The sequence below is a fragment of the Diabrotica undecimpunctata genome, chromosome 2 (genome assembly GCF_040954645.1).
Source record: "Diabrotica undecimpunctata isolate CICGRU chromosome 2, icDiaUnde3, whole genome shotgun sequence".
NCBI classification, from domain to species: Eukaryota; Metazoa; Arthropoda; class Insecta; order Coleoptera; family Chrysomelidae; genus Diabrotica; species Diabrotica undecimpunctata.
In genome coordinates, this window is record NC_092804.1 from 14,586,616 (window position 1) to 14,612,849 (window position 26,234).

Here is a 26,234-nt window from a genome sequence, read left to right on the forward strand (position 1 = left end):
TGATTTTTGATTGAATGATGCTTTATTCCCAAAAAAATATTGTAAAATTTGAGTTACCACCAATAAAGAGCCTTGATACATTATTTTCTTTTATTTTCAGATCAGTTGCAAAAAAAATTATGGTTGTAGCATAACTACTTTAGGAGGATTATATCAATGATCACGAATTGATATACTGTCATGGATAACAGCCGAAAATATTATACAATCCATTAGCGGAATCATACTACAAACGCAGGAAAAATGCAGACTATTTTAGACCGGAGATCGTTATCAAAATATGTCTGACATAACAATGATTGAGGAGTACTAAAAAGTGGGTTAGATGTAGATTATTTTTTTTATGAAAATTAGGTACTCCTATATCCTATGAAGTATTTTTATAAGGAATGATATATTCAATTGTGTAATGAAATATTCTGATATTTCAGGTTTTATAAGCAGTATAATTTTCAGAAATCGATGTTTCAAACGTAATGTAGATAGTTATTTTATTATAACTAAGTCCATCTGTTTTATCAAGATACTGAATGTAAGTTAATATTAGAAATCAGTATTTTTGCAATTGTCTTGATTATTGTCACTGCTGGGTACAGAAATCCCTTCCACTACTATCTTTCCCCCTATTTATTAGAAATTAAGGAGAGTAATTCTTCATGATTTGTGTATTTGGTGCTAATTTTAATTAGACGAATTTATTTTATCAAATGGTATAACGAATAAAACAAGTTAAAGGTGACCTGTACTTAGTGCCATGTAAGGTTATGTATTAACAAAGAGTTAGATAGTAACTGTTTGTTCAATTCCCCTACAGTACAAATATATCTGCTGTATGGCATATGCACTCTAGACATGTAATATGTGTTGCATATACTTTACAGTAACCTGCAAATTATGTTATATTGTTACCTTTGATACTTCCAGCGTTTTCCTATTCATGTGATGTTAATACTTTTAACTAGTTTATTAAAGTAAGTCTTTATTCCATTCTCGTCCATAATTTTTAAAAATTCTGAGCAGAAGTCGCCTGGTCCTGCAGCCATGTCTTTTCACTTGGCGTCTATAATTGTCTTCGATAAATTTCTGTTATCTTCAAAAGTTTTATTATATGTCGTTTATCTATATTGTGTTATTTCTTCTATGTTAATTACCAAATTTTCCCGAACATCTGTTTAATATCCCTTCATTGTTCTTCGATCCGTCTGTTTTAAGCTTCTCTGAATTAATTATTTATATTTTTGTCGATTTAATGATATGCTAAACATAGAACCATAGAAAACATCAGAAATGGTGGGGGCCTATGGGTAACAATATGACTACCTGTGAAAGTTGGGAGCCAATGTATAACAATAAAACTCAACTTTCTTTGTGAGCCAATTGGTAGGTCTCGACTAGCTCAGTCTCTCAGGTGTGAGAACGTTTTATCTTAAAAGTGAAACTGAAAAATGAGTTTGGCTGGGACAAATAAACTAAGATATTAACTAATCATATTTATTGTTCATAAGAAATAGGTATAAAAAAATATTAAATCAAAAACAAAGCAAATGTTGCCTATAGCTTTACAACAATTTTAAATTGATACTTGTGGCAAATATTGTTGTCTTCAAGTAGTTGGATAGGATTGTAGAATGTAGTTGGTTTTAGATGTAGCTCACTCTAGATACTTGAATGTATGTATCTTTAGGTGATCATTGAGTTCTGAATAGCAGCTGCAGTTGCTATTGCATGGTCGACCATGTGTTTTGGAAAGCCCTAACGAGGCTCAGGAAGTTCCACCCATGTGGTTTCGATATGTCCCACGAAAAGTAGACGAGGAAAAATTAATAAGGCCCAAAAACTTAAATAATAAACCTTGAGTTCGCGACTGCATACGTTTTAAATTTCCTTGCCACAGAAAATAAACAATTTTTTATTTGAAATTCATATTATTTTGAAAGTTGGAAAGACATATTTGAAAGTTGGAAATAAAGCATGGCTTGAGGATTAGGCTATGTATCAAACAATGTCAAAAAAGAATATTATAAAAAGGCAAATATAAAAAAAATTATCAACTTGAAATATGAAATGTACTCACCTCAAGAAAAGATTTAAGAATGTAAATGAATCTTGAAATGAAGAAAATCCAGCTTAAATAGGCAAAAGAAAATTATAAAAAATATTCCACTTCTACATTGAATAAAACTGACAGAGAGAACAGAGTTGCCAACTGTCAAATGGACTTGTCAACTGGAGTGGAGCATAAATATTTTTTATGTTTTATGTCTATGACGGAACAGACTGGAGTCGAATACAGGAAATATAACTGAAATAAATGAACATTGAAAATGAAAAATAAAAATTAAATAGAATATGTAGTTGATCTAAGAGTTGAGCGCCAACTATTTGAAATTAAAATGAAAGATCTAGTTACTAAATGAATACAATCGAAAGAAATTGAAATAAAATAATTATTTAAAGAAAAATAACAAAAATGTGACGTTTATAATGTATGTTGTTCTTTCCTTTGACTTGACACCAATCCAGATTGGTGTAGTATAAACACAAGAGAATCCAGGAGATTATGTAATTCTAGATTATAAATATAACCTAAAAACAAATGTACCTGAGATGTATTTTGATACCGAAAAGTTAAAATAACCTTTTTATACTCATAAAATTGTCAATAATAATACAAAACATAAAAATACAACACTCTTTTTTAACCTCCACAGATCTTGACATGTTTTCGCTCAAACCATCTGCTTCTTCAGAAAAGTATTCTTGAAAATAAAATCTTCCTGTATTTTTAAAACTAACATAAATGCATATAACGCTGAATAGCTACAACATGTGGTAGTCCAGTCTCTTCTCTTGCTTCATCTTTCTCTTTCCTGCTTCACCCTTTCATTCTTCCGTACAAAAAGTATTCTTTTCACCTTTTGAAGTTACACCAGTTTTCTCGACTTTACAAACATAACTATGTCTTCTTTTGCAGGAACTGTTTGAAGTTCAAAATTACTTCCTAATTCTCCAGTTATCTTTCTCTTACCGGTCCATAGGTCTTTCCAAATATGTTTCAAAAATTCGAAGAGCTGACTCTTCTGTCTTGTGTCATGCACCAGATTTCAGCAGCAAAGGTGAGAACTGATCTGATCAAAGTTATGTATAATTTAATTTTTGTTTGTATGGAAAGCTAACTAACTAATTCCGTTGAAAAAGGTATACCTCCAGAGTGCCTAAAGACAGCCATTATTATTCCTCTTTTTAAGGGTGGTGATAAATCTAATGTCTGCAACTATAGACCTAAAGCTTTACTATCGGTTCTATCCAAAATTATTTAGAGACTTATAAAAGCCTGACTTATTCCTTTTTTCGTTGAAAACAACATTTTATTACAAAATCGGTTTAGCTTTTTATCTAATAAATGTACCAGTAATGCTGCCACTGTTTTTTGTTACTATGCCAAAGCTTTTGATCTTATGAAATAGGAACAACTAGTTAGAGCAAATGATACTGACTCTAATCACAAAAGCATTGTCTGTGGAGTACCGCAAGGTTCAGTATTGGGTGCACCACCTTTCCCTATCTTTATAAATGACATCACTAATTTAAAAATCGATGGAAAATTGTTTCTTTTTTGCTGATGATACCAGTATCACGTGGAGAAACTCTAATATTGCAACTCTTCATGCGACTGTAACTTCTGATCTACTTAAAATAAAAACCAGTAGTATTATTCTATAAAAAAGCTCTTCAGCCCTTGTCTCTTAATAACAGCCAGACCAGTATCGTTGATTCTGTAAAATTTCTTTTTTTTTTTATATACAGCAACCTTAAATCCATTCATATTGATTTGTTAACCCTTTCACTATCACTTCCCTTTAGAGTGATTAAAAAATTCTAATTTTTGGTATACAAAGTATTGTTGCACTATAGATTATTTTTTTTTACATAAAAATAATTTAACTACCCCCACCCTTCCAGTACAGGATGTCCATCACAATGGACAAAAAAAGTTCATGGAAGTAAAAAAAAACCATTGAGTGTTAATTTTTTATTAGAAACTCTTATAAATCAGATCATTGTCAAAAGTAATATAAATTATAACATTTACTTTGTATGAAATGTGGAAAAACAATTCCTTTCCTTTAAAATACATAAATGAACTTTGCATGTTTGACAAAATATATGTGTCTTGCTCTTACACCCCTCATTTTTGCATCTTGAGGCTTCCTTTTTATCATCATACTGTGGAGGATGATGGTATCCATCAAATCTAAGGTCTTTTAGAGGCCTTATTTCAGTTTTTTTTCTTTTTAGAGGGACCTGGATCCTCGAAGCTTTTTGAAGGCCTGCCTCTTTTAGGAGCATGTCTACTGCAGATTAGATTTTCGGCCACTTCTTGGCGAAAAGCTAACAAATCAAGGATTTCCCTCTTGTTTACTCCCAAAAGAATAACTTGAGTGCGATACTCAAGCCATGAATTTACCAGGGCTAAATCAATGGCATGAGTGATCATTCTTACAGTCCATTTCTTTGATCTGACATAGGATCGGTATAGACTTAGTAAGAAGTCCAAGTTGTCGACGCTGCCCATGTTACTGTTGTATCGTCTTATAGCTTCAGGCCTGGGAATCTGCACATATTCTTTTCTTGTTTTGTCCCATCTTTCTCAAAATTTGTTTGGTTCCTTTTCAACTCATCTTTGTCATTTTCCCCCATATTTTCACCATTTACAATTAGCCCCAACCTTTCTTCTTCATCTGCCAAATCTACATCTTCAACGTCGCTGTTTTCAGGCTCATTTTCAGTTCCATTATTTTTATCTATAGTTACATCTAGAATGTCATTATTTCTTTGTTCTCTAGATATTTCGTCTGACTCCCAACCATCATCATCATCTGACAGGTACTCAATATCTGAAACATCATCGTTCTCAAGATAATAAAGAAGTTCTTCTTGGGTTAGCTTTCTTTTTGAATTTTTTCTTGCGTTTGCCATTATCTAAAAAACAAAAACAAACGTATGAAGGACAAACATTAGTAAATATCCATATAAAACAAAAAAAATAAAACTTTTGAAAACTAAATTTAGTCAATTTTTAGGGGTGCCCCTCCCTCAACAATTTATTGTCTCGCGTCTCCACTATATCGACACTACTAATACAAAATAGAAATAAAATTTATAACTTTTGCAAAAACATGGTCTAATAATATATTGTCCACAAACTGCGTTTGTCCATGGTAATGTACATACTAGTTCAAACTACATCTGTGGACTTTGTATTATATAAATCATTATAAATTATTATGGAACTCCAACGTTGAAACATGTACTTACCAATAGCAAATCATAAAATTTCTAATTTTAGTAGATTTACAAGAAAACGTAAAATATATCACATAACCTAAAATGCACCTGTTTGCACAACACGCCACTCACGTTTTAAATGTTGACTAACGTCTATTGTCAAACTTTATCGCATTTACTACCAACCTAACAACTTTAAAATAGGTTGTACTTTCTGATGTACCAATGTAGATTAGGAGATAAATAATTCTGAATTTTATATAAGGCAATAAAATTCAATGTACATGGTGATGTACAAAAATAGTGAAAGGGTTAAGTAAGAAATTAGCCTCACCGTGCTATGCAATAAGATCGGGTTTGAACGAAATCAATTTAGCATCTTCAAAAACAACATATTTTTTTTTTGTTTGAGTCTAATCTTCAGTATGGTCTTCCTTTTTGGGGTTCTAGTACAGCTGCCCAATCTGATGTTATTTTTAAATTACAAAAAAGAGCAATACGGTAACTGTTTGGCCTTATAAGAACAACCACAGAAGCTACTTCAAAAATCACGAGATTTTAACGCTTCTCTCTTTATATATTTTAGAAACTGTTTACTTATGTTTTTCCAGCAAGACCTAATCTATAGTTAGTAAAGAAATCTATATTATATCCGGCAAACTATACAACCATCTCCCTTTACAACTGAAATCTGCAACATCTTGTCCCAAGTTCCGTAAAATGACAAAAGCCTACCTATCTCAAAGACCATATTATTCAGTGGAAGAGTTTCTTAACGAATAATTAAGAAATTACAGTACCGTTATGTACAAGTAACTAAAGTATATATATATATATATATATATATATATATTCATAATATAATATATATTCATATTTGGGTACCACATGCAGCAACTTCAACTCATTAGTTCTTGTAAAGTGTAGTAGCAGCACGCCTGTTTCTCTAGAAAGTTTTTTTTGTGAGATCTTATGATACCTATCCGTTCCGTGGCGGCCGTAGCTCAGTAACTAAGGTACTGGTTACATTGTTGTTTACTGTTGTTGTTACTAAAATAGTTTAAAATGTCTCTTCTTCTGAAGAAGCTGATGTTAAAGCGAAACATGCCAAGTTGGCGTAATTTTGTAGACATTAAAAAATAGTTTGTTTTTTATGGTTTGTTTTATTATTAAACATAAAATTCTATCAATTATTCCATAAAAATTGAAATGCTTAATAATTTCTATGGGTATTATGAGTCACAGATGATTGTGTCTACTTACTAAACCTACTTATGACACCAGTAGTGATCATTTTTCTTTTACGATATTCTTCAGAATTGTTTTTGAAATTCATCTTCAATCCAGGTTTTTTTGACAAGCTTAATCACCAAGTTAATACTTTGCTATAACCCCATCAGAAACCACATATGAATAATTATTCGCAAATGTATTCCATACAATTAGTGCTTTGATCAAAACAGATTGATATGAAAATTACGCCGCTGAATCTCCTGTATAAGTTATTTGGAGGATAAAAAATACTAATTATAAGTTTAAGACACCATCATGAATGAACCTTGTTAATTTATTTGTTTAAAAATAGTCTCTGTGGACTTTAAACTTTTAATAATTTGTTTTTATGTTATTGTTTACGTTATTCTTACATGATGTGCGCTTAAAACGAATAGTATGTTATTTTTTATTAAATCTATCTAATCAGAAACTAATACTAAATTTATGCTGGCCCTTATTTACTACAAACTCAATTGTAATTATTCATTTTTAAGAATTCATGTGCCTTAGCAAGCTTATTGAACAATGAAGATATTTTTACACCTGTATAATGTATATTCTTTTGATCTTTGGTTTTGAAATATTTTAATTTCATTGTAGTGCCTTAGAATAGCAGAAATTTAATGATCATTCGTTTTTTATTGAGATTTTAATGCAGGTTCTATGCAGAAAGTAAAATACTTTAATTATTTGATATAATTAGAATAGTTCGTGGATTTTTGGATATTTCAATACAAATGACTCTCACTTAAAGCTCTATTTTCAAATATTTGCATTATTTTACTTCTCTTACGTCGAAATACAATTTTCGTTATTTAATTGTCACCAAATAATCTCATGACGGCCAAAAAAGTTTCCTAAATACAGTTTATCTAGGAAATATGTATGTGGAAAAATCCTGCTCTTATTGTCAAAACATTAGTGGTCTGGCCACAATGTTACGTGACGCTTGTTTGAAGCTCGTCAGACCATGATAAAATGCTACCTATTCTCTATATGTTCTTATATATGGAATGGAGTCATGGACCTTAACCGAATCGTTACTGAAGACTCGAATCATTTGAAATGAGGTGCGATAAACGCATGTTGAGGATTTCCGGGATAGACAAAGTTATCAACGAAGAAATGCTTCACAAAATGGGTACCTGGGCCATATAATACGCAAAAAACAACGATATGACCTACTTCCGACCATACTTCAAGGTAAGGTACATGGAAACGAGGTCCAGGAAGGGTAAGAAGAATATCCTGGATGCATAACCTACGAAAATTTGACGTGAGCACTATTGGAGTTTTTAGGGCAGCAGTCAATAAAATCAAAATAGCAATTTTAGTGTCCAACATCCGTAAAGAATAGGCGTCATAAGAAGAAGACATGGTAGGTAGAAACAAAAAGACAGACACATTACTCACGTTTACCACTATGGCGTAGTCACAAATATGTAGGCGTCATCTCCCTTGGATATCAGAAAATAAGAACAACTGTTTAAAGGTACAGCTGCGGTCACTGAATAATTGACACCTTCATTTTTTACATTATAATACTGTAAAATAGCAGTTTCGTACGGATTTACTAAATGTCAAAGTGTTTGTCAAAAATTTCGCGCGTATTGAAGAATACAGCCCAGAATGCATTTGAATGACGTAAAAATAAAGAGCAATTGACAAACTCGAAGAAGGTTGACCACTAAGGCAATTTGTGGCAGAGTTGAACGTGGGCCATATGTGCATATGCAAAATCAAACAAGATCCCGAGTTGGGTGGTTCACGAGGGCAGAAGATCTCAACAGAGCAGCAAATGAGGTGTAGATTATCTAAGAGAAGCTCCTTTTGTCACAGCTCGAAAAGTTAGCGAAGAGACAGTGTTTCCCCCCACAGAGCAAAAAGATGCGGAGTTAGTAGATTATCTAACAGAAGTTCCTTCTGTCACAGCTCGAAAAGCTAGCGAAGAGACAGCGTTTCCGGCAGCATTCGCATTGCACGTAGAAAGATTACAGCAAGTGAATTGATACGTTGTTTAATCTTTTTGGCTGAGGATCACAAGAGGAGACGAGTTGCATTTTTGTAATGAATTCATAAACCATGAAGATAACTTTTGGTCTAATGTTGGATTTTCCGATGAAAAAGTGTTTCGATCATATAAAGCAATGGTCGAATAAGAGTTTATATGTCGAGAAATCATAGTTTTGATCAACGGTATGCTCATCATTTAAGTGTAGGATTCTTGGTCAACGTATGGGGATGGATAAGTGCTGAAGGCCCGGGGGTTTGTTCTTATACAGAAGAAAATTAACAGGATTACATTACAAACATATTTTTGAGAACATAATGTTGCCATTAGTGATATTTTAGAATATTTTCATTTTTCCGATAGACAGATAGAAAGAAGCTTCCAGAAGAAAATGCCAGAGAGCTGGAATACCTAGGCCAGGTGATGAGGGGACCAAAATATGAAATGTTGTGTCTCACAATACAGGGAAAGGTTCAAGGAAGATCTGTTGGCCTAAGGTAGAATTCCTGGTTGAAGAATCTACGTGATTGGTATCTATGCAGATTAATTTGTTTGGCTAAAAATAGCCATTATCATTGCCAACATCCGTAGGAAGAAGGCACTCTAAGAAGAAGACACCTAAAATTGTAAGCAGCAAGAAGATACCCGAATGAAGGAAACTGCCACAAGTGGCTGAATAACATTAATGTATAAGTCAACACTACAAGAAGACGATTGACGGATGTCATGTAAGTAAAAAAAATGTCAGGCGGTTGATACAGGAATTGAAATGAGCACGTTATTCTATTCCAGTGCATTGCAACATATTCAAAATTCTGACTCAGATCCTTTATATAATACCAGAAACGCTTGTCTACATTTTCTTAATAATGCAACAATCAATAATTTAAATATTCTTAAAAATACATTATCCCACACAAATTTGGACTATATGGACCAAGATTCAATCTCAAACTTTTACTCTTAGCTAAATCAATCTTAGCCGAATCTGCTTAGATTGACCTGGAACATGGTAGTCTAATACATACCTCTAAATTTATGTCTAAAATTATCAAAATTATATATATTATATAATAGACGTAGAAAAATCATAAATAAACCAATTTTCAACAAGCCAACCTCGTACCTCTCCTTGTTATGGCTCTTGAACAGTTTTTCCATTATCAAAATAAAATACATAAACATCAAAATTTTCCTTATTATGACTTATGACTTTAACACTAATCAATCCAATAGGTACAGACTTTAAACTGTAGTATTAAGAAAAATGAATCATCAATCAAACAAAAATACTCATTATTCACCCAAAAATACAATAGGGATTTCTCCCTTGTATATACTGATGCTTCAAAAAATAAAGGGAAAATAGGATTTTGAATCAATATTCCCAACATTAATTTCAAGTTTTCTTCTATGCTTCCTGGTGAGATATCTATAAAAATAAAAGCTTAAAATGTTTCAATTTACCAAGCAATTAAAATTATAATACCTAAAGGCATCAAGAAGGCTATTGTCTTCTCTGATTCTCTAAATGCTAACAAAAATTAAAAATCCTATAATCTCAGCCTCTGATGATATCAGAAAAAGTACTACCATACTTACGCAAATGTCAGCGGCCCTGATACGGTTTACAACCAGATTACATCACGGTCGCCAACAAATAGTGCTGGCGAATCGCCTCGTAGCGAAGCCATAAAAAAAATAGAAGAAGAAATGATGACGTAAATGTAAATAATAAAAAATTAGATTCTAATAAAAAGTACAAAAGTCCCTTGAGGTTTAGTTTATAATAATATAACATCTAGGACTTGTTGCAGCATCGATATTTCAGTCATATAAATGTAGACAGTCTGCCAGTGAATGCATTCGGCAGAAAACCGAAATATAGATAAATAAATAAATGTAGGCAACTTTTAACCTGGGGCAACTGATATAAATTTTAGATTCTATTCTATACACATCAAATACACATTTTAGTGTGATAAAATAAGAGTGAGGAATTCCACATACTTCCTTATATCTACCATGTGATATGTTTTTAATTTATCATAGATGAAGTAAATTGTAGGGTTTTAAGATATAGTTTAGTGTAAAACTTTCAAAAAATTGTTTCTGTCCCGATTACAGATATTTAGGTATAATTTTTTGCTGTGGATGGGCCTCAGACAAGAGCCAAAACTGGCTAAACCCTATTCATTTTACAAATTCCCAATCGTCAATAGAACCACGTGTAAGCCAAACAGGGTCGTACTGATGTATGACCTATGTATCATATGACTTTTAAAAATATTTACTTTTGAAACTGTTAGTGTAAGAATTTCTTGAAATTTAATCATTATATCACAATTAAACTTAACTCTAAAAAATAACACGACCAGTAAATAACTTAACAATAACTATAACATAAATATAACACAATATATTAACTTAAAAATCAACACGATACAATTTGAATTTAAAATGCTGGCAAGTTGGGATCTGTAACATGAGAATCTGTCTCGCTTAAGGTAATAAATTATATTTAATAGCCTCTTGACGAATGAGACGGCGAATATCAACACGTGCTCATGTTTACTGATGGGAATTTGGTAAACGAATGAACTTTAGATAGATTGAATAAAAAATATTTTACTATGCAGTTATCCTTTACTAGTATATTGTTTTTTATTTTCTTTATAACTGGCTTAAGAGAAGAGAAAATAAGTATAAAGCATTCGTTAATTAATTTTACAAATAAAGCAATACGTGTTGCATGCCAATATCAATATAAAATATAATATTCGGAATAATATTCTATAAAAGGGAAAATTAAACTTTTATTAACCTTTCTCTTTTCAGGTTAGTTTGTGTTTGTTTTTCTGAAGTTGCAATGACAATATATTTGGCGCAAACACGTACAGTCTCTGCCATCTACTGCGCATAGCAGAGGCGTTCCCAAGCAGAGGTTTCAAACTTATAACTTTATAACAACATGATTTTATATCCCACTATCAATATTTTTATCGCGCGGGAAGCGAGAAATTCAACTATAAAAATTGTGGCATGTGATTAGTATGCACATCTTTGTAAATCTAAGTACCAATCTAAAATGAATTTTTTCAATTTTTCTATAGCATTGGTAGTAACAATATATTGCGGGCGTATACTTTTTTCCTCGATCTAGTACGCACATTTTTTAAAAGTTTTTACACGATAGTATACTATTATTTATTATTATTTTAATAAAAAATTGTAACTTAGGCCCAGCTCTTACGATACAATACAAACTTAAACAAAGCTGTGATTTTTTAAATGTGGAGCGTTATACCAAAAGATAACAAAATAAAGTAAACATATTTATAAATTAATGTGGTACTGGCCTAAACTAAATTTGCTTTGTGATTTTTTCCGTGGGAATAAATGTTCGTCAAAAGATTACACTTTTCTTCCTAGATGAGGCATTGAGGACAACCATTTTGACTGGTTATATTTATTAAATATCTTGAAGCAAATACCTGAGTTTATTAGGTGCACATCTTGCATGGATAAATATGTTCCCAGTTCAGTGGTGGACCAGGAAAAAATATACTCCTGACTTAGAAAGATATAAATTTGTCTGAAGTCGTAAATGCTGACTGCATTCTCCGACCAGCTCAGGATAAGAATAATTTATTAAGGCAGCAACTGAATCGACTACACGATGTATGACAAAAAGAAGTAGAAAATTTAGATAAGTTTTCTTTTAAACCTGTCTATCTAGTTTTCCTTGTGAACAAAGTGACTCTGCAATTTCAGATTTCCCTTCTGTTCTTCCCCTTGCTCAAAGAACAAAACCTGCGTCCAGTTATTAACAAGCAAATGTTGATAATTTCTACAAATAGCAATCGTACTTTAGTTTCGGAGATAAGTAATCCTTTTTGGTCACTTTTCTTTATTGTTTGGGTCGATATTACATTCCTAGTTTGTAATTTGGTTTTAACAGCATTTTAACCCGTTTTTCTAAGAACATTTAGTCTCAGAAAAGAGTTATCTTATGAAGTACCCTTCAACAACAACACTCAACATCAACAAGAGCACTCGTCATTGAATTTTAGATGACTATATTCATCTAAAATTTGCTTTCCTAACGTTTATATTACTTTTAATAAATCCAAATCTTAATTAATTGAACAATTTTTACACCGAATTGGATCTTTTGCATCAACGTGATCTCCTTTTATGGCGATACACTGACTCACGACAAAAATGTCTCAGTTTCTACAATAACATTATTTAATAAAAATTTCTTTTTCTGAACCAGATCTGAAGAATATTGTGGGTTCAGAATCGATTTAAAATGCAACTCATCCTTCTTTTTGATACTGTACGTCGTTATATTACAATTGCACTATTTTCTTCTTCACTTGTGGCCGTTTTCACAGTTTCTTCCTTCAAACGCACCAATAATAACGCTGTATAATATTCGCTATTCATTGCCTTTCCGATCTCATGGTAATCGATGAGCAAAATACCTCATGTGTTCCAAAATATGAAAGCCAAAACTTTGCCAACAGATGTTTGTATCTTTGGTGAACAGCTGGTGCTGCCCACTCAGCTCACTGCCGATTAGATTTCGGGAGTGAAGTTCTCGACCCAAGTTTCATCCATCGCGACGTATTGATGCAAAAACTGATTTTAATACATTTTTATTAACTTGCGTGCGTTTGTCTGTTGGGCAGGAATTTTTGAATCGATTTGATATACCGTCTTCCGATATCTTCAATATTTCTGTCAAAAACTTCATTTTGCGGTTTTGAAGACCTGTTAAGGATATTCAAGCGAAATGCAAAATTTGGATGAGTGTTTTTAGCGTTCAGAATGTCAACACACACTCAGATCTTTATATTGTTTTGAAAATTTTAAACATATCGTCACTTCAACAGCTGTAACTTGTAAAGTAATGGTCCGATTATGTTCTGATTTTGGTGACGTCTGAAGTTCGCTAATTTCTAAATCTTGTTAACTTATCATTGGTGGCGCCATCTATTTGACAGGCCAGGACTTGCAGTGAAGTTATATTTCTCTAGTTTATATTTCATTTCGTACCAAATATACCTATATATATTTTTCGCACATTTAGTAAGTCGGTTCTCAAATAAATTAGTTTTCGAAATAAAAACAATTACTTTTGGTATAACGCAATTCAAATATATTTTTACATAATTCATATACGATGTATCATTATAGGAACAGACAACTGGCATGTAAATTGTACATATGTATTTGTTTGGAAAAAAATATTAATATTTCCTATAGATATTAAAAAATGTACATAATCTTTCACCTATATCTCGTAAATTATACAATTAACGGCGTTGAAGACGTTCACGTTGATTCAAGTTCGAGGATATAGCTATTGTATAGTCTAGAAAGCTTCACTCTCACGTCTCATTTGTTGCAGTAAAAACGGAAAACATGAAGAGCAAAGTCAGATACAAGTTGAGTTTTACAAACGGACCTTTTTCTTTTTACGGTGACAATTTTTTTAGATATAACTGATCATTGTGATAACTTGATTTGATGAGCACTTGAAACTGCTGCCTTAGGTTTTGTACATACGCCTTCATTTTACTATGTCTGCGAATACGTCGTTTTTCATCATCTGATCTAAATATTGGTCTATGATCTATTTCGTTGATTATTCTTTTTAAGTAACTTATTTTGAGAAATTGTTTGTTTCCATACATAACAGATAAAATAATAACATATAAAACAATAGTAACAATGTCAGCCATTCGATTGTGGTCACTCGATTTTGTGATTATTATTCTTTCTTTGGTTTGAAATACGATATATTGATGTATTATTCAATATCATCCTCCTAAACTTCACTAGATTTGTTCCAGTAATCTTTTAATTTATGGATTCCATCCCTGAAGTGAGAATCCGTATCTTCTGGTTCCGTACGCTATGCAGCGTGTAATCGTTCAGGCTGGTTGGATTATGCTTAAGTATCCTTCTTCTGCTTTTATAATTTATTATTGTACTGATGTCAGGTATGTCAGAATCCATATGACTGTCAAAATACGCTTAGACAGCTTTTATTACTCCATCGTTCGATGACAATTGATTCCCACACATGAATAATCATCTAAATTTATTGTTTTAGTAGTTTGAAGGTACTTCACGAGCAAAATTCGTTGTTTGTTACAAATGGCTCGCTTTGTAACCGATTTACCAGGTTCCCAACACTCCTTGGCCTCTTGCTTTCGAGATTTATGATCTTGGTGGTAAACCTAAGTCCAATACTGAGTGATGAGACATTGCATAAAATCCTTTTTGTCCTTTATAAAAAGCTCCAAATGATGCTGAGATAGTGTATTATCATCGAATGCGGCTTCCATTTGAATTCAGCTTTCTAAAATCCAAACTTTCCGCCAAATATTGTTCAAACTGCATAATTAGATCCATGTGACAGTTAATCGACAGTTTTCCAAAACCATATCTTGTCTTTTTGCTTTAATTACTAGTTTATGTATTTTTGCACAACCTTCACGTAGATCGTCTTCAATATTTGTATGACCACGTTTGAATTCAACTTCTCATTGTTCTTAATTGACGATGAATAGGCCTTAAACCCTTTTAACAATGGTCTATGAATTTCTTTTGTTGTTGAATCCTCCAAAAATAAAATTCAGTTCAATATTTTATTAATAATTACTCATGATTCTAAATGGTTTGATAGATCAACATGAAACTTCATACTTGTTCCGTAAACAGTGGTACCAATTTTAGAAAAGTAAAAGTATGGACATGATAACGCCCTCTCTTACCAAACGAGCAAACTTATTGAACAACCTAGTTAATGCCTTTTTTTTTTAATTTATTTTTCTATTTCATCTAGTAAGTATTTCTTCTTAATTGTTACTAATATTTAGAGCTACTTTTCATTTAGTTTCAAGGGGGTGGTGGTTCAATAATATGAAGACTAGTTCATTGTCAAGTGATTACAGTGTATCTTTCACAGACTGTTTTAAACAGTTTTATTTGTAACAAATGAAACATTGTAAATAAAATATTACTTGCGCAAAGTATATATCCTTTGCACTCCCCTTCATGTTTTTCGATTTGATTATTTTACGTTTGCTTTTAAAAATAACGTACTTACAGACAAGAAGTGATGCTTTGAATTATATTTTGATTGAACTTGTTTCAACCGCTCTGATGATAATTCGGATTTGAGAATTTTGAGATTTTTTAACGTTTGTACAATTATTTTGTATAGTTTTCCAAAGAATCCATCTAAATAGTTCGTGGAATAAATTATAATTTTGTATCTTGTATTGTGTATATTTAGAACATTTCTGTTAACGATGGTTTTATACAATAAATTTTTTAAGCTAATGTAAAATTGTATATAGGATTTTTCTTACTAAATTCGTTTCGTATCATGACCAGTGAATTCAATTTTGTGATTTATATAGTGTTACTTAAGGGTCAAAATAGAGAAGGTTCTGGAAAAAATTTAAGTAGGAAGGGGAAACAATATTAATTTTACAAAAGTCTATGGATGGAAATAAGTAGATACACCAACACATATCTAGTTATAATAAAATTGCTTTAGCTATCGTAGTTTACAAATATATTTGTTTTTTCTCGGAAGTGGGTGTAATTACATCCGGTTTAATAAGTTTTCTGAACACTTTGCAGTTTTTCTTGCAATAATTTCCAGACAGACATACACAAAACTAAATTATTTTCTCATTGTTCTACATTATTAGTAAATTCTGTAGCTATGTTCGCTTGATTTGTTTTGTTAATGACCTATTATTGTAGAGATTTCAATCTCTTACCATGCTTCCATGTTTGGTCCACATAATTGGTCTCTACAATTTTTTGCGTATAAATACATAATAATAAACAAGCAAAGCACGCACATCAGTCTGACAATATAAGAGTTCATTTTTATCTATTGTGAATTTTTTGGCATATATTTTCATTTATATGGGGGCATTTTCAACAAAATGGTCCATGCTGCTCCGACGAGTTGAAATATTGTATTGAATTACATTTTCTTAATTCCTTGGAGACAGTATATAATATAAAAGATTATCCCGCCCATACTCGGTCTCCAGAGCCTCGTTTTTGATCTAACAGGGTGTATCTCGATTGCTCTTGCCACTGTTGCAGATAAGATTGATATTTGTTGCAGATAATCTGAACCACCACAACGACAATGTTTTCCGATTCTTAAAGATACGGACTGATAATAGATTATATCAATACAAAATACTGAAGAACCCAAAGAAAGTTAGACAATAACCCAGTAACCCAATGATCTAAAAAAAGGTGTCTATAAATATGGCCTAGTAAAAATATTACACAAAAAAAATAATGCCGACCATCCTAGTTTAAGTTCTCCAACTACAATTTCACCAGTATTGACCCGTGGGTCAGAAACTTGGTTATCGGTAAAAATACCTCATAAAAACTTCTCTTAACCAAATTTCCTGGAGAAGATGTTTCGTTTTAACTGATCTTGCTTGATCATGTACGAAATAAGGCCATTAGAGAATGATTAGAGATGAAATTATTCCTTAAAAACAGTTAAAGTGAGAAAAAACAGCGAAACAGAATACCTTAAAAGGTTTGGAAATTGACTCCAGCACAAAGAAATATACGAGGAAGGTGAAGAAAAAGATGGATTTCAAACATCCACACCGAAATGGAATATAGAGGACACTCTGAAGGAGACTGGAACAGTAGCAAACGCTGGCGCCTGGAATGCGATAAGTGACATATGAAAATATGAAACTATAACAGTTACATCGTCATTTTATTAGCCCTAATTTATATCTCGGTCTGTTTCTATCGGTCATACCAATATTAATCCAACTTCAGAGATATCAGTTGCTTGTCTCTAACCTCTTTCGATGTCCACCACTCGTATCCCTTCCAGGAACTCTGCACTTCATATTGTTTATTAACCTAACATAACCTATTATTTTTAGTTTTTGCATTAATATATGTCACACCCAAACTTTCCATAGTTATTAATATATTATATTTATTTAAATGCTCTTTTTTGTATCTTCAATCAACCATTTAAGTATTCTCATTTCTGCATCTTGAATTCCTTAACATTTTAAAAAAGTCTAAATCATTTACTCAATGATCTATTGCTGCATTCTTTATACCATTTTACAATAACCTTATCTGTAGCTTCAACTTCATTTTTACGGCTGGGAAAGAAATATTTTTCATAGATAAATCGTTTTTCAGTTTATATGCTTGTCTACGAATTATCTTTTTTTTTTCATTTTCACTTATCAATGAATTTTGCAGCAATCATCATACCCTTTTACATCAAACTATACAATTCCAAAATTTTCGAATAGTTGGATGAAAGATAGTTTTCCGTTAAGGCATATGGCTTTTGTAAATAAACACAAATTGACATGACAGATAAAAATAAAAAATACCAACTTAAATCTAAAAAAACGCTCTTCTATTAATACCAAAACAAAAGTATATAATAAAACCAAAGAATCTTTTCTTGGAACTCTCTTGTAATCGGATATTAAAACACTCGTGAATATTCGTCTTTTCGGATTTTTCTCTAAAGTTAACGAACTGCAACATATATGATGATATAGTTGCATTATTGTTGAAACATGAAACGGAATAAGTAAGAAAAAGGAGTAATAACTGTTCGATATTCCACCCTCAAATATTGTTTCAGTAATTTTTCATACCCTCGAAGGAGTAGTTTACAATTTGTTTATTTTTTGTATATAGTTAGAAAAAAAAATTGTTTGTTAGGCAGTTGAGAGTTTCATGTCGATTATTTTATCAATAAAATACTGAAAACTTATGTACAGTTTTACAAAAGCTGATACAAAATATGTACACTAATTTCTGTATACATTAAGTTGTCATCTGCTTTTGCTGTAAATTATTTTCTGTTCGTTACTACGTTTGGAACTGATTCTGTAACTAAACAGGTTAACTGGGCTCACTTTTTATTTAAGAGCATTTTATCTCCTTATGTTTATCCAACCGTTGAGTAATATTGGGCAAAATATATCACAGGTGGCCACATCTGGCGAATGAAGAAGAGTATTTTACAAAAATGCATGCATAATCCCTAAATTTTCAAAGCGTCTTTATAGATGTTGCAATGTCCTAATAAGAGAGGTTTTTTTCCGTTAAAAACCCGGTTTTTCGTTACTACATTTGGAACTGATTGTGTAACAAAGCATGTTACCTGGGTTCACTTTTTATGTAAGAGCATTTTATCTCCTTATGTTTATCCGACCGTTGAGTAATATTTGGCAAAATATATCACAGGTAGCCAAATCCGGCGAATGAAAAGGATTTTACAAAAATGCATGGATCAAATTTCTCAATTTTCAAAGCTTCTTTATTGATGTTGCAATGTCCTAATAGGAGAGGTTTTTTTTCTGTTACAAGCCCGGTTTTGATTGTTTTTATTTCTGTCTACTTTTTTAAGAATCTGTGCGCAATTCTTTACCGCATAGTTTTTACTAATACCGCATTACTTGCGGTACACTGCAACATTGCTGAAAATACACAACTGAGGAGATCTTTATTTGGTGGAAATCCTTTATTATATAAATTAAATGAATCCAAAATACATCTCTAAAAAGTTCCAACATATTTATTTATACATTTTAATAAATGCTGGCAAACAAAAACATGTTTTAGTATTTTATTGATAATGTGCAGTATAAGTGTAGTGTATATAAGAGAGAAATATGTTTTTAAAAGTTTCTGGATATGAAATGATACTGTTTAGTAATTTGAAAATTATATTATTTTATTATTGAATATAAAAGGCTACCAAACTTGATTACGTCTCACCATGATGGAATTAATTTACTTTTTGGTTGTATATTTTTTGATAATTAGAACTATTTAATATTTATAAATTATTGGTCTAAAATAAATAGTTATTTACAATTACATTTATGCTTTTTATTTTAATTTGGGTAGAAAAAAAGGAGAAAAGACAGCTGTCCACAAAATATTTGGAGGAGTATAAAGAAAGTGATATGCATTGAATTACAGTTTTTAACGAAATACTGGAAAACAAGGAAAGATAGACTATGACTAGAGATAAATTTTACAGAATAAGTGGTTAGTATGGGTGCAAGGGATTATCTAACATGTCGAAGGATGGATGGCACCAAAATTCTGAGAATCGCTGATATGTTTCCTAGACAGACTTCTAGTTTGTGCTCCCTGAGTAATAAAGTCTCACTTTACTAAGAAAACGACATGAGAAAGGGCGAAAAAGTCCATAACTGCAAAATTAGGAAAGTCCATTATCGCGTTTACAGTAATATCAGGGACAATTTATTCACGCTTACACAGGCACGCGTCTCGATTTTTCGAGTCACGCTAAATAGGATTTTGGACCCGTGCAAAACATACCTAACGATAAGAAGTATTCACTTCAAAAAGTTCCAAGTCCAAGTATACTTTACATACATGGCAAATAAACTGCGAGGTATAAGTTAGGGATATAGTTAAATATTAAATAAACAATAATACAACAACTATAAAACTGTATAAATCAACTAAGTAACTTATCTACATCAACAATTAACACTATTTTTTTGATTTTTTTATTCAAAGAAATAATTAAATTAAATTTATAAGTTGTTTATAGTTCATTATTCCATGAAACGAAGCCGAAAAATCGAAAAATTAGTAGGCGCTACTTTTTAACTGGAATATCTGGGGGATGTCGATAGAAAGGGCGTATTATCTCGTGGTTATCGAAACTTTCAGTTCATCATGACATTTCAGCAAAAAAAGGACTTTTTCATTCATTTCGATATTGTGAAAAAACTTCGCATTCTAGATAAAAACGTTAACAGACGACTTTCTTGAAAATACTCTCTCTTTAAAATGAGATTTTCTAAATAAAAAAATGTTTATAGATAAAAAAGTTATTGCAAATTAAATCCGAAAGTAAGTATGTTTTTCAATTGTTTATAATTCTTAACAAAAACATTTAAAACACATTTTATAATGTGAATTTTTATGTTGTTACATTTACGAAAGATAGGTACAATCGGTCAAGTAGTTAACAAGTATATTTGTTTATCCCATTTGAAAGAACAAAGGTCATTTTCAATTGGCTGTACAGGTGCTTTGTCAAAACTTAGAATATTTTTTTGGTTTGATTATCTTTATAAGGTCTCAAATTTTCATGATTTTTAAAAACTGTAATAATTTTTAATTGTTTACTTACATATAATTGGAACAGAATGAAGTACCATTACCCTTATATTGGCAATATCCCTAACTTATGCCTCGCAGTATATATCAACAGTTAAACTAGTGAAGGACATAAACGTAATTGATGAAGTTCAACCTGGTTGGCCCGACTTGTATTTTGCTTACTCCATGATTTTATAGATGGTTCGATTGGGAGTTATTTCATTCCCTCTGCCACTTACACTAGATTTTGGATTTAATCACTGTTTTAATGTCACTAGCAACCACTTCACTAACTATTATTAACTTTTCTTTGTTTGCTGCAGCTCGAACACATTAATCTGTCGGTGTTTTTTTGGTTTAAAATATCTAACTCAGTTTTTATAAGGAAAACAATTTGTCGTTTTGGATACAGCTGCTGACTTGTCAGAACAGAGCTTAAAGAGTGAAAACTGGTATAGTGATAGGATAGCATAAATCTCAGCTATGAATAATATAAAATCTTCTTCTTCGTTTTCTTTTTTCACTCAATTGTTGAATTACTGCAAGTTTTCCTTTCGGGTAGGAGTTTCTTCGTCTTCTTCTTCCTCTATATAAGCAATTCTTCTTGTTCATTGGCGGATTAATACATCTATGGAAGGTTGTCACTCATTAGGTGCAGTGCTTTTGCAAGTGATGTCTGATGGTAGTGAAAGACCAATTAGTTATACTTCAAGGCTACTAACGAAAGCAGAGTTAGGTTATAGTATGGTACAGAAAGAAGCATTATGCATTTACTGGACTGCTCACAAGTTATATGAATATTTAGCAGGAAGACATTTTGAAATTTTAACGGACCACAAACCGTTTATTACATTATTTGGAGATTTTAAAAGTTTGCCAAAGATGGCAGCAGGACGTTTGTCTTTATATCTGGTTTTGATTATAATATAAAGTGATTAAGGGAAAGGATAATGTGAATGCAGATGCATTAAGTCGTTTACCAGTGGAAAAGGAAGAAATGTCTATGGATGAACAAGGCGAATATATTGGTTATTTTAAAAATTTTAATTTTTTAAAACATGCTACACCTATTGACTCACTAAGGTTGAGAGCAGAAACACGGACAGATCCGATATTGAGTAAGGTAGTGAATTTAATTCGGATAGGGTTCCCTGAAAAGTGTTATGAGAAATTGTTAAAGCCTTTTTTTAACTGTAGGAATGAATTCACAGTCGAACAGGGGATAGTAATTTGGGGCTATCCAGTAGTGGTTCCTATAAAATTAAGAATGCAATTGCTTAATGAGTTACACAGTACCCATGAGGGAATTTCAAAAATTAAGTCAAACGCTCGAGCATATTTTTGGTGGCCATCGTTAGATAGGGACATTGAGAAAATTATTATTAATTGCAGAGTTTGTTGTGCTTCAAGAGCAGAACCTATTTTGGCAACAGTTATACTATGTGGCAAGGGGAATAGTTTCTTTGAAAGCTGAATTTTTGGGTCCACTTAGAGGGAAAATGATATTAATCATAATAGATTCTTATTCAAAATGGCCAGAAGCATTCATAATGAATGTGACAGACTCCTTGGCAACAATAAGTACATTTAGCAAAGTATTTGCTAGGTTTGGTCTACCAAAGATAGTTTGTATGGATAAAGGACCTCAATTCACTTCGGTGGAATTTTCACAATATTTGTCTAATAATTTAATTAAACATATTCACTTTATCACCCCCAAACAAATGGTTTTGCTGAAAATGCAGTTAAGACACTAAAGAGTAGTGTTACAAAGATTATTAAGGAGGACACTGGTGATAACATGTCATTGGAGGTTGCATTACAAAGATATTTATTTCACTATAAAAACTCCATACATGTTTCCACAGGTGTTACACCTTCAGATATTATTTTTAAACGTAAGATTAGAAACCGTTTCGACTTTTTATTGGAAAATAATGCACAGAAATTGTTACACGTAAAAATGAAAAGGCAAGAAAAATTTATAAAAGGGGATAGAGTGTTAGTAACAGATTATAGCTATTCTAATAAGAGGAAATGGGTAGGAATTATAAATGATTTAGGAGATTAGGCATTATATTTGTGAAATTGTTAATGAAAATATATTTTGGAAGCGTCATGTCGATGAAGATATTGAAAGGAAAATTCAATGAGTTAGGAGGTTTAAACCAAACTGTTGAAAATAAATTAAGTTTAGATGAGTCTGATCCTATAACGATTTTTTATGATAATAAGACACCTGAATTAATCGTATTTGATTGTATTGGCGATATTAGATAATCAATAATTAATGTAGGAGATAATAGTGTGAGTAACGAGGAACCAGATAGTAGTGAAAAAGTTAGTGAAAGTGTCGAGGAAGAAACTTTAGATAAAGCTAATGTTTTGCCAGTGCAGTCAAAAAGATTTATTAAAGCTCCCGATCGTTTGGATCTTTAGAGGGGAGGTATTGTAGTATCTTAAGAAATACTTCGTGTAAACTTAGCTTTAAGAAATATGACAGAAGTAAAAGGAATGGTTCCCGCCAAGCGATAGAATTAGAGATTAGCTTGACTCCTTATGTAGAAGCTTAGATCGTAGTCAGTTTTGTATTTAACAATTTAATAATAAAGTGTCAAACCCTAATCTAGAGCCTATTTGCTTTCTGCTCCTCGGTCACAACAAAATTGTTATCTTAAAATTGTATGAGGGCTATTTAGAGCTACCAAATCTTCTATAATATTAATAAAATAAAGTTTACCCCGTTTCTTTGAATTTTTCGGTCTGCTTATACACTATACTCCCTCTATAACGAACACGGTTATTACGAGGTTTCGCTTATAACGAGGTATATTAGATGTCCCGTGAAATTTCTATTGAACTATAACCCTCTATAGCGAGGCAAATTCGGTTATAACGAGAGAAAACAAGATCGAGAAATGTGTTTTTTTACGTTTTTGACCCGGCCGTGGTTATAAATAAACACCCTTTTTAACTGCCCCGCAATAAACTTAACTGCCGCCGCAATAAACTTCTTTACAATAAATACAACTATTTCACATTTTTAGAAAATATGATATAGACATAATGATACTGGACAATTTAAAGCAGTCAAAAATGACAGACTTCTAATAGTTTATGTTATCCTTGAAAATACGCTTTATACAGATTTACAGAATACAGATTTTTTGTTTTAACGTATATCATTGGCAATAAAAGTAAACGACTGTTTTTTGTTTTAACATATTTCATTAACAATAAAAGTAAACAACTTTTGTTCAAAAACGTCATTCAAACAATATTTATTAGCATCTTATATTGCTCCGAATGGCTTCACTATAGAAAGTTAATGTTTTAAAAAACTACATATTCATATGTATGCACTGATTATTATTGTTGTTTGATATAACGGTTTTAATGTCATCTACAAATTATCAGGAATTATATATAGCCGCCTGGAATCGTTTTCGGAGGAGATTATTGGTGAATACCAATGTGGCTTCAGACCAAAGAGGTCAACTATAGACCAAATACATATGTTAAGAGGTATACATGAAAAATGTGTGGAATATAACATACCTATTTACAACTTGTATATCGATTTCAAACAGGCGTTTGATGGAGTAGATTGACAAAAGATGTTAAATCAACTATCTATGTTAGGGATACCCAATAAGTTGGTTAAACTTATACGAATGACTCTGGAGGGTTCCAAAGCTATGGTGAGAATAGATGGAGATATGACGCAGGCCTTTGATATTGAAAATGGAGTTAGACAAGGGGATGCCTTATCAACAACACTTTTTAATCTAACTTTAGAAGCTGTTGTTAGAAAACTGGATGTAAACGGCTGTATTAATACAAGATCTATGCAAATATGCGCATATGCGGATGATGTTGCCATAATAAGCCGCAACAAAAGGGTATTGAGCGAAAAAGTCATAGAACTGAAACGAGAAGTTGCTACGTTTGGTCTATATATAAATGAAAACAAAACAAAATATATGGAGTGCACAAAATCGAATGAACATGAGAATCTGAAGGTAGACAACCATACCTACAAATATGCCTCCACTTTTCCCTATCTAGGCTCAATAATAAATGACAACAACAACATTAGTCAAGAAATACAAGCACGGATTCTTAGCGGTAATAAGTGCTTTTATGCATACAAAGACTTAATGAAAAGTAAGTTACTGAATCGTGAGTCTAAGCTGAGAATCTATAAAACAGTAATTAGACCAGTGGTCACATATGGATGTGAAACGTGGACCCTCTCAACCACTGATGAAAATCAACTAAGAATATTTGAGCGCAAAATACTAAGGAAGATATTTGGACCAACCCAATGCAGCGATAGTTCGTGGAGAATTAAAGAACAGGAAGATACCGAAACGTTGACTACAAGTTTGATCGACTCGATGTGTTCGGATTTTATTTTTAAAGGAAATGTTTGTGACTGTAAAGAGTTCCATGAGAAATTAAGGGAAACCGAAGAAAGGTAAGATATTGAATTTTGTAGGTACAAATGAGATGTTTAAAAAAATATAAAGTGACCTAAAGAGTTAGGTATTGTTTCTAAAACATCATTCAGTAGTCTACATCTGCCGCGTTAATAGTGACCACGTGATTTCCCATCTCCTCAGAATTGTATCTCTTCGTTCCGAACAATCTTTACATGAATTTACAGATGTAAATAATTAGAAACTAACTAGATTCATAAACAAATTCTCAAACAACTATTCAATTAAAATTAAAATAAATATTCTTAAAATCTTACCAAAGACAGTAGAAAATGGAATCACTTAAGACCACTTATTAAAGCTAATACTTATGTACCTACATAGATGACTGGTTATTTTCTTCGTCTTTCTTGTATATAGGCTTTAAAGCCTGTTTCTTCTTCGATATTAGCCTCCTAAATTGTTTAAATTATCGCACGAGATAAGTGACTTATCTCGTGCTATTCGTACTATCCTATCCCCTACTATTCTACTAATGTGTTCATCTACTAATGTGTTCATCCCACTCCTGTTTCCGTTTCCTGTTACCCATGCATTTATGTTTTTTATATTGCGTGCTCTTCTTATGTTTGATTCTTGTTTTTGTGTCTTGTTTTAGATGTTTTTTCTTCCAGATTGTGTCAATACGAGATCCCCCTGCTTTAACTGCTTTTAAGCTTTGTTGTCGTGCTTCTTCTTCAACATCTCCGTAACTAGGTATATCTATTTCCAGATATCTAAACCTTGCTTCCTGCTTTGTTATTTTAATATCAATTTCGATTTTACATCGTAGTGGGTATTTAGATGTTGTCATACATTTGGTTTTTCTGCTGATATTTTTATATTGTATTTCTTGGCTGTTGTATTGAAAACGTGTGCTAATCTTTGGAGCTCGCCATGACCTTTACGTACTGCTTGTATTATTTCGTCCATTATTATATTAAAGAGAAGTGGGCTTAACGAATCAC

The 26,234-nt window shown here is 31.9% G+C and overlaps 1 protein-coding gene across 2 annotated transcripts in view; it reads left to right on the forward strand.

Annotated features, from left to right (window-relative positions):
- The window catches only part of LOC140434228 (HUWE1-associated protein modifying stress responses 2), a 40,364-nt gene extending 20,843 nt beyond the window's left edge, over positions 1-19,521 (forward strand). The window contains exons 5-6 of one of the 2 annotated variants that reach the window (XM_072522328.1): positions 101-316; positions 11,414-19,521. The gene's annotated coding sequence lies outside the window, so the exon portion shown is untranslated. Of the gene's footprint in view, positions 1-100 lie in introns of both variants that reach the window. The other variant, XM_072522327.1, reaches the window with a different exon arrangement.
- Positions 19,522-26,234: the final 6,713 nt, after the last annotated feature.